At 44.2% G+C, this 16,530-nt stretch overlaps 1 long non-coding RNA gene across 1 annotated transcript; it reads left to right on the plus strand.

The window, feature by feature from the left end:
• Positions 1-15,280: 15,280 nt before the first annotated feature.
• LOC116970361 lies at positions 15,281-15,804 on the plus strand. Its single transcript, XR_004411118.1, has 2 exons — positions 15,281-15,398; positions 15,673-15,804. It is a non-coding gene; the product is annotated as an uncharacterized LOC116970361 (long non-coding RNA).
• Positions 15,805-16,530: the final 726 nt, after the last annotated feature.

Here is a 16,530-nt window from a genome sequence, read left to right on the forward strand (position 1 = left end):
TCCTCGAAAAACGCGTAGTATGACGTGTGTGATTGTCGACGCCATTTTATTGAGCATTATTTTGGGCTTCCCCCACACTGTCATGACGTCCTCATGTAAATCTTCATCTCACTGCTCCGCTATCAATTGTTCTAATCGTAAATCTAAACGACCTGTCAATCTTTAGGTTCCCCGATAAAAAAGAAAGGTAAGAAAATATTATTATTATTTTTTGTCGTTATTCTGTCGTGAAAATGTTATTTTCTGTTCTCCCATCAACGGCCATTGGGAAACTGGGTTTGTCGGTACATTAGAAAGTTAGTAGACTTATTTTTAATAGATCTTTACTTACCACTATAATAAAGGCAATTTTAACACTTCTGTACGTTTTTGGTTTTGTACTTGTAAGGGATTGGTCTCCAAAATATGGCCCGCGGGACACATTAGGCCCAGTGACCAGGAGATTTTTCGAGCTCAGATTCGAGTCCGAGAATGCGGCGGCTGTTACCCGTTATATCCCTCGAATTGTCGAGACATCACAAGCAAAGATCACAAGCCCGCCGTGAAGAAGGGTGCAATCAAATATTATACAACTCTGCTCTATCATCTTTGGGTGCAATGGTGGGCCGGGGGGTTCGGCGGCGGTGGCCGCAATCAAAGATACCAGAGTAGCTCTGCTCTATAATCTTTGGTCGGAATCAAGATCTTATCTTTGGTCGGAATGGGACGGCTGAACGTTATAACATGCTATCGTTCCACACCCTCCCTCTCTCCCCCTCTCTCTCCCCTTGCTACCCCCTCTCTCCCTCTCCCTTCTCCCCTCCTCGATCCCCTCTCCCTTCTCTCGAATCCCTCTCTCCCCTCTCTCTCTCGATCCCCTCTCTCCCCTCTCTTCTCTCTCGATGGTCTTTGTAAGAAGATTTTACTAAACTCTTTACACTTTAAGGTAAATTGACATATTAAGGCAAAAAGACATCGTCAATATACAGGTCTCTCCACACAACTGAAAACAATTGCACTTAAGTGATATGTCATCCATTGTGCAGGCATGTAGTTATGATCATTTTTTTTCTTATTAGTTAATCCTAAATGATATTCTCCTGTAATTTCAGATGTCAACGGTGGGTCCAGAATACTCGTCGACAAGATTTCCTGCACCGAACTACGGAGTACTTGTCAGCCAACTGTTGTCTTTGTTCTTTACACTTTGAACTTGACCAGTTTTCCAACAAGCAGACCAAGAACAGGCTAAATTGGAATGCAGTTCCAACGCTCTTCGACATTCCTAACCCGCCGAAACGTCTGTCTTCCCAACGCAGGTTACTCAAGAGGACGAATGAGAACCTCCCATCCTCACCAACGCCTTTAAAACAGCAAAGAGGCAAGTAATTGTCTCCTTTTTAAAATAAATTGTATCCAAACTGATATGATTGCTAATGGTCAATATGTAATAGCATGTATGGTACTTTAATTTTCATTTGTGAAATGTTCACAAAACTATAATCACACATAAGACTACACAGTGTGGCTGGTGGAATGCGTACTAGTATTTAATTCAAGTAAGAACATCCATTTAAAACTTCCTCAAGCATAATTATTACAACATTTAAATTGATTTAATTTATAAAAAATCTACAAAAATATCAAGATCATGATTTTCTTCTGGTAGATTGAAATTGGTGCATCACATATATTTTTAATTATAACTAGACCAAGTGCAGACCCGTTGAGTCTGTTCCCCCAACGTGCGGTTGTGGGGGGGGGGGGCGGCACGCAGCGTCACGCACACTAACTATCCCCCCCCCTCCCCCTCTCGCACTCACGCTAATTACCCCCTTGATATTAAATTAATATGATTAATTTGCTCCTTTTACCCCATAACCACCCTATCTACTGAAGGCATAGCCCCCAACTTGCAGTCACATCTAGAGGGGGCGGGGGGCGGGCGGGGGTAGAGAGTGAGGGCAGAGAGAGAAGGGGCAAAGACAGAGAGAGAGACAGAGACACAGAGAGAGGGGCAAGAGGGATAGGGGGTGGAGAGGAGGATAAGAAGGAGGGTGGGTGAGGGGGAAAGGTGGGGGAGATGGGGAGGAGAGAGAGAGGGGGAGAGAGAGGGGGTGCTGAGAGGGGGGTGATGGTGGGGAGCAGGGAGGGGGGAGGGTGGAGGGTACGGGGTGTGGGAGGGGGTGGGGGTTAGGGGAGGGAGGTGGGAGAGGCGGGGAGAGGACGAGGCAGAGGGGGGTGGAGAGGAATAGGGGGATAGAGGAAAGGGGGGGGAGAACCTCGGCACACATGCGTCGGAGGGGGTCTCTGAGCGAGACGGCCGTAGGTGGCGGCGTTCTCTCGGAAATCGCAGCACAGATGGCAAAAAAACCAGTCAAGAACAGACTTTCAGTAGTAGATGATGATTTATTCACATGTATATGATTAATCTTTTTAATTAGTATGCTTGCCATTTCATTCCCCCTTTTTCTTTTTTTCTTGTATTGGCAGTGCCACACAACATACAGACAGAACATTCTTACTGCTCAGCTGCAGACAAAGTTCCGCGGGAAGAAACCCATCAGTGTCTCTACAACTTCTGAAACACCTGATCTTCAATCACACCAAATGTAAATGACAGCAGAACTCTGAAGAAGGAAAGACAGCGTACTTTCCGCCTCAAAAAAAAAGTACAACTGATCAAATTATCAATGGGAAAGAATACTACAGAAAGTAAGACAATCAGTGACTTGATCAGAGGGGCTGGTGAATTTTTACAAGAACCAGCACTGTCTTTCTTTGCGTCGCAGTTGCGTAATGCGTCTGGACGTAGAAGTGCAAGAGGAAGACGATGGAGTTATTCAGACAAGGTAGTTGCCTTGTCCCTCTACCACCAGAGTCCCCGAGCATATCAGTTCTGCCAGTGCATTTTCACACTTCCATCAATCTCATCACTATGTAGGTGGTTTGTGCAATATTGAAGTGCGGCCTGGGTTTCCCCCTAAGATCTTTAAACTTTTGAAAGACAGGGTTGCGGGGATGTCAGAGAGAGATACATTATGTGTAGTCTCCTTTGACGAAATGAGTTTACGTGCAAGCCTCTCTTACAATATTACTGAGGATTCAGTTGAGGGCTTTGAGGACTTTGGATCTCTAGGGAAGACGTCAAGGCCTGCCAACCATGCTCTTGTTTTCATGGTTAGAGGCTTGATGGGGAAATGGAAGCAACCTGTAGGTTACTTTCTTTCACGGGACTGCACAAAGGCTGACAAACTGAAAACATTACTCAATGAATGTTTACAGAAGGTTAAGGCTATTGGACTATAGCCTAAGGCCGTTGTTTGTGACCAAGGCCCAAGCAATGTTCGACTATACTCCAACTTGGGTGTGACAGAAGACCATCCTTTCTTCGTCCACGGGGGAACCAATATCTATTGCATGCATGACCCACCCCACTTGTTGAAAAACACTCGATCAAACTTGGAGAAATATGTTTTTGAGGTCAAGGGAGAGGATTGCATAAAAAGACATATCAAATGGGCACATATTTACGCATTTTATGAGCATGATTCACAGTTGCCCATTAGAAAAGCCCATAAATTAACCAGAGGCCATTTTGTTTTAAACAGCTTCTCTAAAATGAGAGTCAACAAGGCTGCGCAGGTGCTTAGCCATTCCGTAGCAGCAGGTGTCTACACCTATGCAACTCTTGGAAAGTTACCTGGGGAGGCTGTTTATACGGCAGAGTTTATTGACACGGTTGATGGACTTTTTGACTCCTTTAACAGCAGGTTTTTACACGGACGCCAAAAGTTAAGGAGGCCTATGTCTGAAACGTCTGCACATAAGTCATTCTTTGAATCATGCTTGACTGTACTCAAAAGCCTGACAGTGCTTGGAGCTAAAAATATGTTGTTTGTCAAGGGATGGCGGCTTGCAATTTCTTGCATTTCACAACTGTGGCAGCACATCAAGGAAAGCACAGACGCCCGTTTTATGTTCACATCCAGGATCAATCAGGATGTAGTGGAGAATTTGTTCTCCACTATTCGGCGAAAGGGCGGATTCAGAGAAAATCCATCTGCAAAGGAATTTCGATGTGCTTTTCGGATGGCTGAACTGATCAAGCCATCTGTGAGTGCAAACTGTTCCCCCGACTCAGACACATTTATCCTGACATTGCAAACACTTACAAAAAACAGATTAAAAAAACCATCTCCATCTGTCTCTCATACAAATAAAACTAAACAGCACAATGCAGTCTGCAGCATTTCAATGGATCTCCCTGAAGAAAATACACTAGCTTACATCGCAGGTCACATCTGTCACAGGATCATTACTTCACACGAACTGTCGTCAAAATGCATCACGTGCAGAGAAGTTCTCTTACGAACTGATACCACTTTAGTTGATCCTGCACTCGTATTCATACACCATAAAGCCTATGACACATCAACGTCTGACTTTGGCTCATTGATGGTGCCTTCGGAATACTTTATTGGGTTCTGTGAAGTGTGCGAGCAAGTGTTCCGCACAGAATTTGATGATGTTAACATGACCAGGGATAACATTTCCCATCTAATAAACACAGCAATACATAACACACAGCAATACAAAGACATGAACTTGTGCTGCAATAGAGTCAAGGTTAGAATTGTAGCTATCTTTGTGAGTATCCACATGCACTATGGACTCAAATTCAAGAATAGAAAAATGTATGACGTGACTGTTAAAAGGAAATGTAAAAAACTTCAAAAAGTGGGACATACGTAAAGTGCATAATTTTCGAAAATTATGTATTTGAAGTCATACTATTCAAGTTCAAGTTAGTTTATTGTCATGAGTCCCTGATGGTACAATGAAATTCTTGCTTTGCTTCAGCACAAGAGAACATAGTAGGCATTGAATACAAAACAGATCAGTGTGTCCATATACCATTATATAAATATATACACACATGAATAAATAAACTGATAAAGTGCAAATAACAGACAATGGGCTATTAATGTTCACCGTTGATCTGTTGTGGCGGTAAGCGAACTGCAGTGGGTCTAGGTTTTTGATGCCCTTTTGAAGCAGGTGGGAACCTCAGACCTCGGAAGTGAGAGATTGCAAATGTCCGTAAAAACTCCGGCCAGTTGGTCCGCACAGGTTGTTTATCTACGTAGTTGAAAATTTTGATTGTTACCCATACAAAATCGTGCCAATGACGATTTATTTAACTATATTACTAAGACTAATACCTTGACCGCTCTTGTCTTTCTGTTTCGTGATTTCCGAGTGAACGCCGCCACTTACAGCTGTCATTTTTGGCCAGCTCACTCAGACTCCCAGGGGGAGGGGCTATAAAACCGGGAAGTGTTGTGCCTCACGCAGTCTCTGCAAGACAGAGGAAGCGAGAGGGTCACGGCTCTCTGAGCGGCGAATAACACTGAACGCACGTCTACTCCACGGCGAGCCCCCTTGATGTGGTTGCAAAGTGTTTGCCAAATTGTCTTGGCTTTTAAAGACTCTTCAGAAAATGTGTTTGATGCTTGCAAAGTGTTTGCCAAATTGTCTTGGATTTTAAAGACTCTTCTGAAAATGTGTTGGCTGCTTGCAAAGTGTTGGACTAATTGGCTTGGCTCTTAAAATCGTCGCAACAGTATGCGGATGGATAAGGCGGCAATGTGGTGCTGAGTGCATCATTTCCGGTTCGTGGCAAGATGGCGCTGACTGCAGAAGGCACCGAGTGAAGACACCGCTGAATAATTCAAGAGAGCTGACTACTCTGTCAATGGTGAGTGTGATTGTTGGACGTTATTTAAAGCACGTATTTGCTTCAACAGCAGCAGCCTCTAAAGGAGGCTTTAAACATTTGAGTGAGTCTGTGTGTGTGTGTGTATAGATGTGTGTGTGTATAGATGTGTGTGTGTGTGTATAGATCTCCCCTCTCTTCTCTCGATGGTCTTTGTAAGAAGATTTTAATAAACTCTTCTACATTTAAGGTAAATTGACATATTAGAGGCAAAAAGCATCGTCAATATACAGGTCTCTCCACACAACTGAAAACAATTGCACTTAAGTGATATGTCATCCATTGTGCAGGCATGTAGTTATGATCATTTTTTTTCTTATTAGTTAATCCTAAATGATATCTCCTGTAATTTCAGATGTCAACGGTGGGTCCAGAATACTCGTCGACAAGATTTCCTGCACCGAACTACGGAGTACTTGTCAGCCAACTGTTGTCTTTGTTCTTTACACTTTGAACTTGACCAGTTTTCCAACAAGCAGACCAAGAACAGGCTAAATTGGAATGCAGTTCCAACGCTCTTCGACATTCCTAACCCGCCGAAACGTCTGTCTTCCCAACGCAGGTTACTCAAGAGGACGAATGAGAACCTCCCATCCTCACCAACGCCTTTAAAACAGCAAAGAGGCAAGTAATTGTCTCCTTTTTAAAATAAATTGTATCCAAACTGATATGATTGCTAATGGTCAATATGTAATAGCATGTATGGTACTTTAATTTTCATTTGTGAAATGTTCACAAAACTATAATCACACATAAGACTACACAGTGTGGCTGGTGGAATGCGTACTAGTATTTAATTCAAGTAAGAACATCCATTTAAAACTTCCTCAAGCATAATTATTACAACATTTAAATTGATTTAATTTATAAAAAATCTACAAAAATATCAAGATCATGATTTTCTTCTGGTAGATTGAAATTGGTGCATCACATATATTTTTAATTATAACTAGACCAAGTGCAGACCCGTTGAGTCTGTTCCCCCAACGTGCGGTTGTGGGGGGGGGGGCGGCACGCAGCGTCACGCACACTAACTATCCCCCCCCTCCCCCTCTCGCACTTACGCTAATTACCCCCTTGATATTAAATTAATATGATTAATTTGCTCCTTTTACCCCATAACCACCCTATCTACTGAAGCATAGCCCCCAACTTGCAGTCACATCTAGCGGGGGGCGGGGGGCGGGCGGGGGTAGAGAGTGAGGGCAGAGAGAGAAGGGGCAAAGACAGAGAGAGAGACAGAGACACAGAGAGAGGGGCAAGAGGGATAGGGGGTGGAGAGGAGGATAAGAAGGAGGGTGGGTGAGGGGGGAAAGGTGGGGGAGATGGGGAGGAGAGAGAGAGGGGGAGAGAGAGGGGGTGCTGAGAGGGGGGTGAGGTGGGGAGCAGGGAGGGGGGAGGGTGGAGGGTACGGGGTGTGGAGGGGTTGGGGTTTAGGGGAGGGAGGGTGGGAGAGGGGGGAGAGGCGAGGGGGGTGGAGAGGAAAGGGGGATAGAGGAAAGGGGGGGGAGAACCTCGGCACACATGCGTCGGAGGGGGTCTCTGAGCGAGACGGCCGTAGGTGGCGGCGTTCTCTCGGAAATCGCAGCACAGATGGCAAAAACCAGTCAAGAACAGACTTTCAGTAGTAGATGATGATTTATTCACATGTATATGATTAATCTTTTTAATTAGTATGCTTGCCATTTCATTCCCCCTTTTTCTTTTTTCTTGTATTGGCAGTGCCACACAACATACAGACAGACATACAACATAGACTGACCTACCGGACGTGAACACACAGTTAGCTGCAGACTCCGCCCAGGACAGGAAGGCTCTGCAGGAACGGAAGGGACGTCACGACCGCGGTGCCACAGGTGCTGTCGCCGAGGGAGGACGGACGGAGCCGCGGCTCGAGAGACTCGAGAGACTAACAGAGACTAACAGAGGCAAAGAGGTTTGCCACGCACTGCAAGGGAGCAGTGGACCAGATAGGAAGAGCGGAAGGAATTACCACTAGACAGCCAAACCAGTAGGTAATTTACGGCTGGGGTGAGTACTTTCCCATTTATAGGAGGTAGGATTATATAAATAAGGGGTGTATCAATACAGTAGGGGATTCTTAAATAGGACCAGTTAATTACTTATATAAGATGGGCGGTCAGGAGATGTGCCAATACTGCGAGATGTGGGAATTTGTCGACACCATTGATGTAGAAGATCCCTACAGCTGCAGTAAGTGTTTGAGGCTAGAGGAACTCCAGCTCCGCATTGATGAGCTGGAGACCCAACTTCATACGCTGCGGTACATCAGGGAGGGGGAGTATTACCTGGATGTTTTGTGCCAGGGGATGGTCACACCGACCAGTTTAACTAATTCAGTAGGCAGTGAGCAAGGAAAGGAAGGTGTGGCCATAAGCGAGGCAGGTAGGGGGAACCAGGAGGAGATGCGGCAGGAGCCACAGCCCTTGTCCCTGACGAGCATGACCGAGGCTCTTACTCAATGTAAGGACGGGATCAGGGGCTGTGGGAGGGATGAGCAACCTGGCTGCAGCACCGTGGATCAGGAGGCCATTCAAGAGGGGGGAGTTAGAAGAAATGCCGTAGTGATAGGGGATAGTATTATTCGGGGGGTAGATAAGGTTCTCTGCGGCCAGCAGAACATGTCCCGAAGGCTGTGCTGCCTACCCGGTGCTAGGGTTAAGGATATCTCTGCGATGCTGGAGAGAATTTGCAGTGGGAGGGGGAGGATCCAGTGGTCGTGGTCCATGTGGGGACCAATGACATAGGAAGGACGAGGAAGGAGGATCTGCTGAAGGAGTTTGAGCAGTTAGGGAATAAATTAAAAAGCAGAACCTCGAGGGTACTGATCTCCGGATTGCTACCTGAGCCACGGGCCAAATCGGCGAGGGTACGTAAAATTAAAAAGCTAATGCGTGGCTCAAAGGACTGGTGTGGGAATAATGGGTTTGGTTTCTTGGGCCACTGGCACCAGTACTTGGACAGGGGGGATCTGTTCTGTAAGGACGGACTTCACCTGAACGGTGCTGGGACTGGGGTCCTGGCAAATCATATAACTAGGGCAGTAGAGAGGTCTTTAAACTAAGTAGCGGGGGGAGGTATCAAGGGGGGGTAATAACGGCAGGGGTAGAGGAAATAGAGCAGGGTATCAGTGGGGAAGCGGTAAGTCAAAATGAGACAGGAGACAGAATGTGTGAAGATAAAGCTCTAGATGTAAAAGGGGCAAAAAACGGAAAGGAAGGGTAGTAAAAATCATCTGAAAGTGCTTTATCTAAATGCACGGAGTATTCGTAATAAGATAAATGAATTAACGGTGCAATTAAGTATATATAGTTATGATATCGTGGCCATTACGGAGACATGGCTGCAAGGGGATCAGGACTGGGAGTTAAATATAGAGGGGTACTCGACAATTAGGAAAGATAGACAGGAAAGAAAGGGAGGAGGGGTGGCCCTTTTAATAAGGGAGGGAATAACGGCAATAGAGAGGAAGGATATTGCGTTGAAGGATCAGGATAGTGAAACAGCTTGGGTACAGATAGAGAATATAAGGGGAAAAAAACACTAGTGGGTGTAATTTATAGACCTCCAAATAGCTGTGACGCTGTTAGTCAGAACATAAATCTGCAAATAGTTGACGCATGTAAAAAGGGAACTGCTGTAATCATGGGGGACTTCAATTTTCATATTAATTGGGCAAACCAAACTGGGCAGGGTAGACTAGAGGAAGAGTTTATAGAATGTATTAGAGACGGGTTCCTAGAACAGTATGTCACAGAACCGACAAGGGGGGAGGCAATCTTGGATCTGGTCCTGTGTAATGAAGCAGGATTAATTAAAAATGTCATAGTTAGGGACTCGTTGGGAACAAGTGACCACAATATGGTCGAATTCCATATTCAAATAGAAGGGGAGCAGGTTGAAACTCAGGCTAGGGTGCTTAGTCTAAATAAGGGGGATTATGAAGGTATGAGGACTGAGCTGATCAAAGTTGACTGGGATAGCAGACTCAAGAATAAGACGGTACATGAGCAGTGGTGTACGTTTAAGGGTATACTGTATAACCTTCAAGAAAAATTTATTCCTATGAAGAAAAAAAGGGGTAAGGGTAAGAACAGTCAGCCATGGCTCAGTAAAACTATAAAGGATAGTATTCGGCTGAAGGCAAGGGCATATAAGGTAGCCAGAGATAGTGGGAGGGTAGAGGATTGGGAAGCATTTAAAGGTCAGCAAAAATAACTAAGAGATTAATTAAGACGGGGAAAATAGACTATGAAAGGAATTTAGCGAACAACATAAAAACTAATAGTAAGAGTTTTTATAGCTATATAAAAAGAAAAAGGGTGGCTAAGGTGAACGTTGGTCCATTGGAGGGTGAGACTGGAGAGTTGTTGGTGGGGAACATGGAAATGGCAAAGGCATTAAACGAGTATTTTGTATCAGTCTTCACCATAGAAGACACAAAAAATATTCCAACGCTGGATAAACAGGGGGCGGTAGGAATGGAGGAGCTAAATACTATTAAGATCACCAAGGAGGTGGTATTAGGGAAATTAATGAGACTGAAGGAGGATAAATCCCCTGGGCCTGATGGATTACATCCAAGGGTCTTGAGGGAGATAGCGGTGGGGATTGTGGATGCATTGGTGATAATTTTCCAAACTCCCTGGAGGCAGGAACGGTCCCAGTGGATTGGAAAATGGCCAATGTAACACCTATATTTAAAAAAGGAAGTAAACAGAAGGCGGGTAACTATAGACCGGTTAGTCTAACATCGGTGGTGGGTAAAATGTTAGAGACAATTATTAAAGAAATACTAACGGGGCACTTGGATAAACATGACTTCATCGGACAGAACCAGCATGGTTTTGTGAAGGGGAAGTCCTGTTTAACGAATCTGCTCGAATTCTTTGAGGAAGTAACAACCCGGGTGGATAAAGGGGAACCGGTGGATGTGGTATACTTGGACTTCCAAAGGCTTTTGACAAGGTGCCACATAAGAGACTATTGCTAAAAATAAAAAATTATGGGATTGGGGGTAATATATTAGCATGGGTAGAGGATTGGCTAACAAATAGGAAGCAGAGAGTGGGGATAAATGGTTCATACTCGGGATGGCAACCGGTAACTAGCGGGGTTCCGCAAGGGTCGGTGCTGGGACCCCAGTTGTTCACAATTTATATAAATGATTTGGAGGAGGGAACCAAGTGTAATAAATCAAAATTTGCGGACGATACAAAAATGGGAGGAAAAGTAGGGGATGAGGAGGATAGGAAGAGTCTGCAAAAGGATATAGATAAGCTAGGTGAGTGGGCAACAACTTGGCAGATGAAATTTAATACTAATAAATGTGAAGTCATTCACTTTGGGGAAAAAAATGATAGGGCAAGTTATTTTCTAAATGAGGAGGAGCTGCGTTGTAATGCAACGCAAAGGGATCTAGGGGTATTAGTACATGAATCACTAAAAGTTAGTATGCAGGTGCAGCAAGCAATCAGGAAGGCCAATGGAGTTTGGCCTTTATTGCTAGGGGGATTGAGTATAAAAACACGGAGGTCTTGCTGCAGCTGTACACAGTATTAGTGAGACCACATTTGGAATACTGTGTACAGTTCTGGGGTCCATACTTAAGAAAGGATGTACTAGCCCTGGAGGCAGTGCAGCGAAGGTTTACAAGATTAATTCCTGCAATGAGGGGATTGACATATGAGGAAAGGTTAAGTGGGCTGGAACTCTACTCTTTGGAGTTTAGAAGAATGAGAGGCGATCTCATTGAAACATATAAGATCGTGAGGGGCCTTGATCGGGTGGATGCACCGAGGATGTTCCCAATGATCGGGGAAACTAGAACTAGAGGACATAGTTGCAGAATAAGGGGGGGCTCTTTTAAAACTGAGATGAGGAAGAACTTCTTTACCCAGAGGGTGGTTAATTTATGGAATTCACTGCCCCAGGGAGCAGTGGAAGCAGAAACTTTAAATATATTTAAGACTAAAATAGATGGTTTTTTAGCTGCCAAGGGGATAAGGGGCTACGGGGAGAGGGCAGGGATATGGACCTAGGTATGGTTAGTATAGTAAGACCTGAGTGATCTCCTGGACAAGTGTCGATCGCCTGGATTGGGGTCGGAGAGGAATTTCCCGGATTTTTTTCCCGAATTGGACCTGGGTTTTTTTCCGGTTTTTTGCGTCCCCCAGGAGATCACGAGGTTCTTGGGGTGGAGAGGGGTGATAGCGGTATAAAGGGGAGGGTAGTGTCTTGTGTTCTGTGTCTTGTGTCTACTGTTTGTGGGTAAGTGTGTCTGTTTAGTGTTCAGCCATGAGCGAATGGTGGTGCGGGCTCGACGGACCTGGTGGTCTACTCTCGCACCTACTTTCTATGTTTCTAGAACATTCTTACTGCTCAGCTGCAGACAAAGTTCCGCGGGAAGAACCCATCAGTGTCTCTACAACTTCTGAAACACCTGATCTTCAAATCACACCAAATGTAAATGACAGCAGAGCTCTGAAGAAGGAAAGACAGCGTACTTTCCGCCTCAAAAAAAAAGTACAACTGATCAAATTATCAATGGGAAAGAATACTACAGAAAGTAAGACAATCAGTGACTTGATCAGAGGGGCTGGTGAATTTTTACAAGAACCAGCACTGTCTTTCTTTGCGTCGCAGTTGCGTAATGCGTCTGGACGTAGAAGTGCAAGAGGAAGACGATGGAGTTATTCAGACAAGGTAGTTGCCTTGTCCCTCTACCACCAGAGTCCCCGAGCATATCAGTTCTGCCAGTGCATTTTCACACTTCCATCAATCTCATCACTATGTAGGTGGTTGTGCAATATTGAAGTGCGGCCTGGGTTTCCCCCTAAGATCTTTAAACTTTTGAAAGACAGGGTTGCGGGGATGTCAGAGAGAGATACATTATGTGCAGTCTCCTTTGACGAAATGAGTTTACGTGCAAGCCTCTCTTACAATATTACTGAGGATTCAGTTGAGGGCTTTGAGGACTTTGGATCTCTAGGGAAGACGTCAAGGCCTGCCAACCATGCTCTTGTTTTCATGGTTAGAGGCTTGATGGGGAAATGGAAGCAACCTGTAGGTTACTTTCTTTCACGGGACTGCACAAAGGCTGACAAACTGAAAACATTACTCAATGAATGTTTACAGAAGGTTAAGGCTATTGGACTATAGCCTAAGGCCGTTGTTTGTGACCAAGGCCCAAGCAATGTTCGACTATACTCCAACTTGGGTGTGACAGAAGACCATCCTTTCTTCGTCCACGGGGGAACCAATATCTATTGCATGCATGACCCACCCCACTTGTTGAAAAACACTCGATCAAACTTGGAGAAATATGTTTTTGAGGTCAAGGGAGAGGATTGCATAAAAAGACATATCAAATGGGCACATATTTACGCATTTTATGAGCATGATTCACAGTTGCCCATTAGAAAAGCCCATAAATTAACCAGAGGCCATTTTGTTTTAAACAGCTTCTCTAAAATGAGAGTCAACAAGGCTGCGCAGGTGCTTAGCCATTCCGTAGCAGCAGGTGTCTACACCTATGCAACTCTTGGAAAGTTACCTGGGGAGGCTGTTTATACGGCAGAGTTTATTGACACGGTTGATGGACTTTTTGACTCCTTTAACAGCAGGTTTTACACGGACGCCAAAAAGTTAAGGAGGCCTATGTCTGAAACGTCTGCACATAAGTCATTCTTTGAATCATGCTTGACTGTACTCAACAGCCTGACAGTGCTTGGAGCTAAAAATATGTTGTTTGTCAAGGGATGGCGGCTTGCAATTTCTTGCATTTCACAACTGTGGCAGCACATCAAGGAAAGCACAGACGCCCGTTTTATGTTCACATCCAGGATCAATCAGGATGTAGTGGAGAATTTGTTCTCCACTATTCGGCGAAAGGGCGGATTCAGAGAAAATCCATCTGCAAAGGAATTTCGATGTGCTTTTCGGATGGTTATGGTGGCTGAACTGATCAAGCCATCTGTGAGTGCAAACTGTTCCCCCGACTCAGACACATTTATCCTGACATTGCAAACACTTACAAAAAACAGATTAAAAAAACCATCTCCATCTGTCTCTCATACAAATAAAACTAAACAGCACAATGCAGTCTGCAGCATTTCAATGGATCTCCCTGAAGAAAATACACTAGCTTACATCGCAGGTCACATCTGTCACAGGATCATTACTTCACACGAACTGTCGTCAAAATGCATCACGTGCAGAGAAGTTCTCTTACGAACTGATACCACTTTAGTTGATCCTGCACTCGTATTCATACACCATAAAGCCTATGACACATCAACGTCTGACTTTGGCTCATTGATGGTGCCTTCGGAATGCTTTATTGGGTTCTGTGAAGTGTGCGAGCAAGTGTTCCGCACAGAATTTGATGATGTTAACATGACCAGGGATAACATTTCCCATCTAATAAACACAGCAATACATAACACACAGCAATACAAAGACATGAACTTGTGCTGCAATAGAGTCAAGGTTAGAATTGTAGCTATCTTTGTGAGTATCCACATGCACTATGGACTCAAATTCAAGAATAGAAAAATGTATGACGTGACTGTTAAAAGGAGATATAAAAAACTTCAAAAAGTGGGACATACGTAAAGTGCATAATTTTCGAAAATTATGTATTTGAAGTCATACTATTCAAGTTCAAGTTAGTTTATTGTCATGAGTCCCTGATGGTACAATGAAATTCTTGCTTTGCTTCAGCACAAGAGAACATAGTAGGCATTGAATACAAAACAGATCAGTGTGTCCATATACCATTATATAAATATATACACACATGAATAAATAAACTGATAAAGTGCAAATAACAGACAATGGGCTATTAATGTTCACCGTTGATCTGTTGTGGCGGTAAGCGAACTGCAGTGGGTCTAGGTTTTTGATGCCCTTTTGAAGCAGGTGGGAACCTCAGACCTCGGAAGTGAGAGATTGCAAATGTCCGTAAAAACTCCGGCCAGTTGGTCCGCACAGGTTGTTTATCTACGTAGTTGAAAATTTTGATTGTTACCCATACAAAATCGTGCCAATGACGATTTATTTAACTATATTACTAAGACTAATATCTTGACCGCTCTTGTCTTTCTGTTTCGTGATTTCCGAGTGAACGCCGCCACTTACAGCTGTCATTTTTGGCCAGCTCACTCAGACTCCCAGGGGGAGGGCTATAAAACCGGGAAGTGTTGTGCCTCACGCAGTCTCTGCAAGACAGAGGAAGCGAGAGGGTCACGGCTCTCTGAGCGGCGAATAACACTGAACGCACGTCTACTCCACGGCGAGCCCCCTTGATGTGGTTGCAAAGTGTTTGCCAAATTGTCTTGGCTTTTAGACTCTTCAGAAAATGTGTTTGATGCTTGCAAAGTGTTTGCCAAATTGTCTTGGCTTTTAAAGACTCTTCTGAAAATGTGTTGGCTGCTTGCAAAGTGTTGGACTAATTGGCTTGGCTCTTAAAATCGTCGCAACAGTATGCGGATGGATAAGGCGGCAATGTGGTGCTGAGTGCATCATTTCCGGTTCGTGGCAAGATGGCGCTGACTGCAGAAGGCACCGAGTGAAGACACCGCTGAATAATTCAAGAGAGCTGACTACTCTGTCAATGGTGAGTGTGATTGTTGGACGTTATTTAAAGCACGTATTTGCTTCAACAGCAGCAGCCTCTAAAGGAGGCTTTAAACATTTGAGTGAGTCTGTGTGTGTGTGTGTGTGTGTATAGATGTGTGTGTGAGTCTGTGTGTTTGTATATATGCGTGCTTATATAAAAGTGTGCTTCATTGAATGATGACCTGAGATAAATTATCAGATTTTATTGGTTAAAGTCTGACCGCTGAATCTCTCTATATTTAAATTGTCTCTTTTTTTTTTCAACAACAAAGAGACATAAAGACGCAGTGAGCAGCAACAAGAGGCACAGCAAGAAAGAATTATTCTCATCTTTGACATTTAAAATGTTGTTATATTTTAAGCGATTCACATGTTAAACTGTAATAAATCATTTTTCAACTTTTCATGCCTGCGTGTTCTTCATCACAATGGGAACCTAATGGGCAGGAATGGATACTCTGTGGGAGTATCTTGCTTCTGCCCAAAGATAGGATCTTCGCTTCGGCCTCTGCAGGGAATTCCATAAATTCACAAATTTCTCTGGGTGAAAAAGTTTCTTCTCACCTTAGTCTTAAATTACATGCCCTTTATTCTAAGACTGTGGCCCCTGGTTCTGGACTCAGCCAACATTGGGAACATTTTTCCTGCATCTAGCTTGGCCAGTCCTTTAATAATTTAATATGTTTCTATAAGATTCCCCCTCTTCCTTCTAAACTCCAGTGAATACAAGCCTAGTCTTTTCAATCTTTACTCATATACAGTCCCACCAACCCAGGAATCAATCTCGTGAACCTACGCTGCAGAAGAACCTCTTCGCTCTATACTGAAATCCTCTTGTTATGAAGGTCAACATTCCATAGCTTTCTTTACTGCCTGCTGTACCTCTAAGCCAACTTTCAGTGGCCGGTGTACAAGGACGCCCAGGTCTCGCTGCACATCCCCCTTACCTAACCTAACTCTATTGAGATAATAAACTGCCCCCTTGTTTTTGCCTTCAAAGTGGATAACCTCACATTTATCTATAGTATACTGCACATGCCATGCATCTGCCCACTCACTCAAGCTGTCCAGGTCACCCTGCAACCTCCTAACATCCTCTTCACAGTTCACACTGCCACCCAGCTTTGTGT

The sequence above is a fragment of the Amblyraja radiata genome, unplaced genomic scaffold, assembly GCF_010909765.2.
Source record: "Amblyraja radiata isolate CabotCenter1 unplaced genomic scaffold, sAmbRad1.1.pri scaffold_792_ctg1, whole genome shotgun sequence".
NCBI lineage: Eukaryota > Metazoa > Chordata > Chondrichthyes > Rajiformes > Rajidae > Amblyraja > Amblyraja radiata.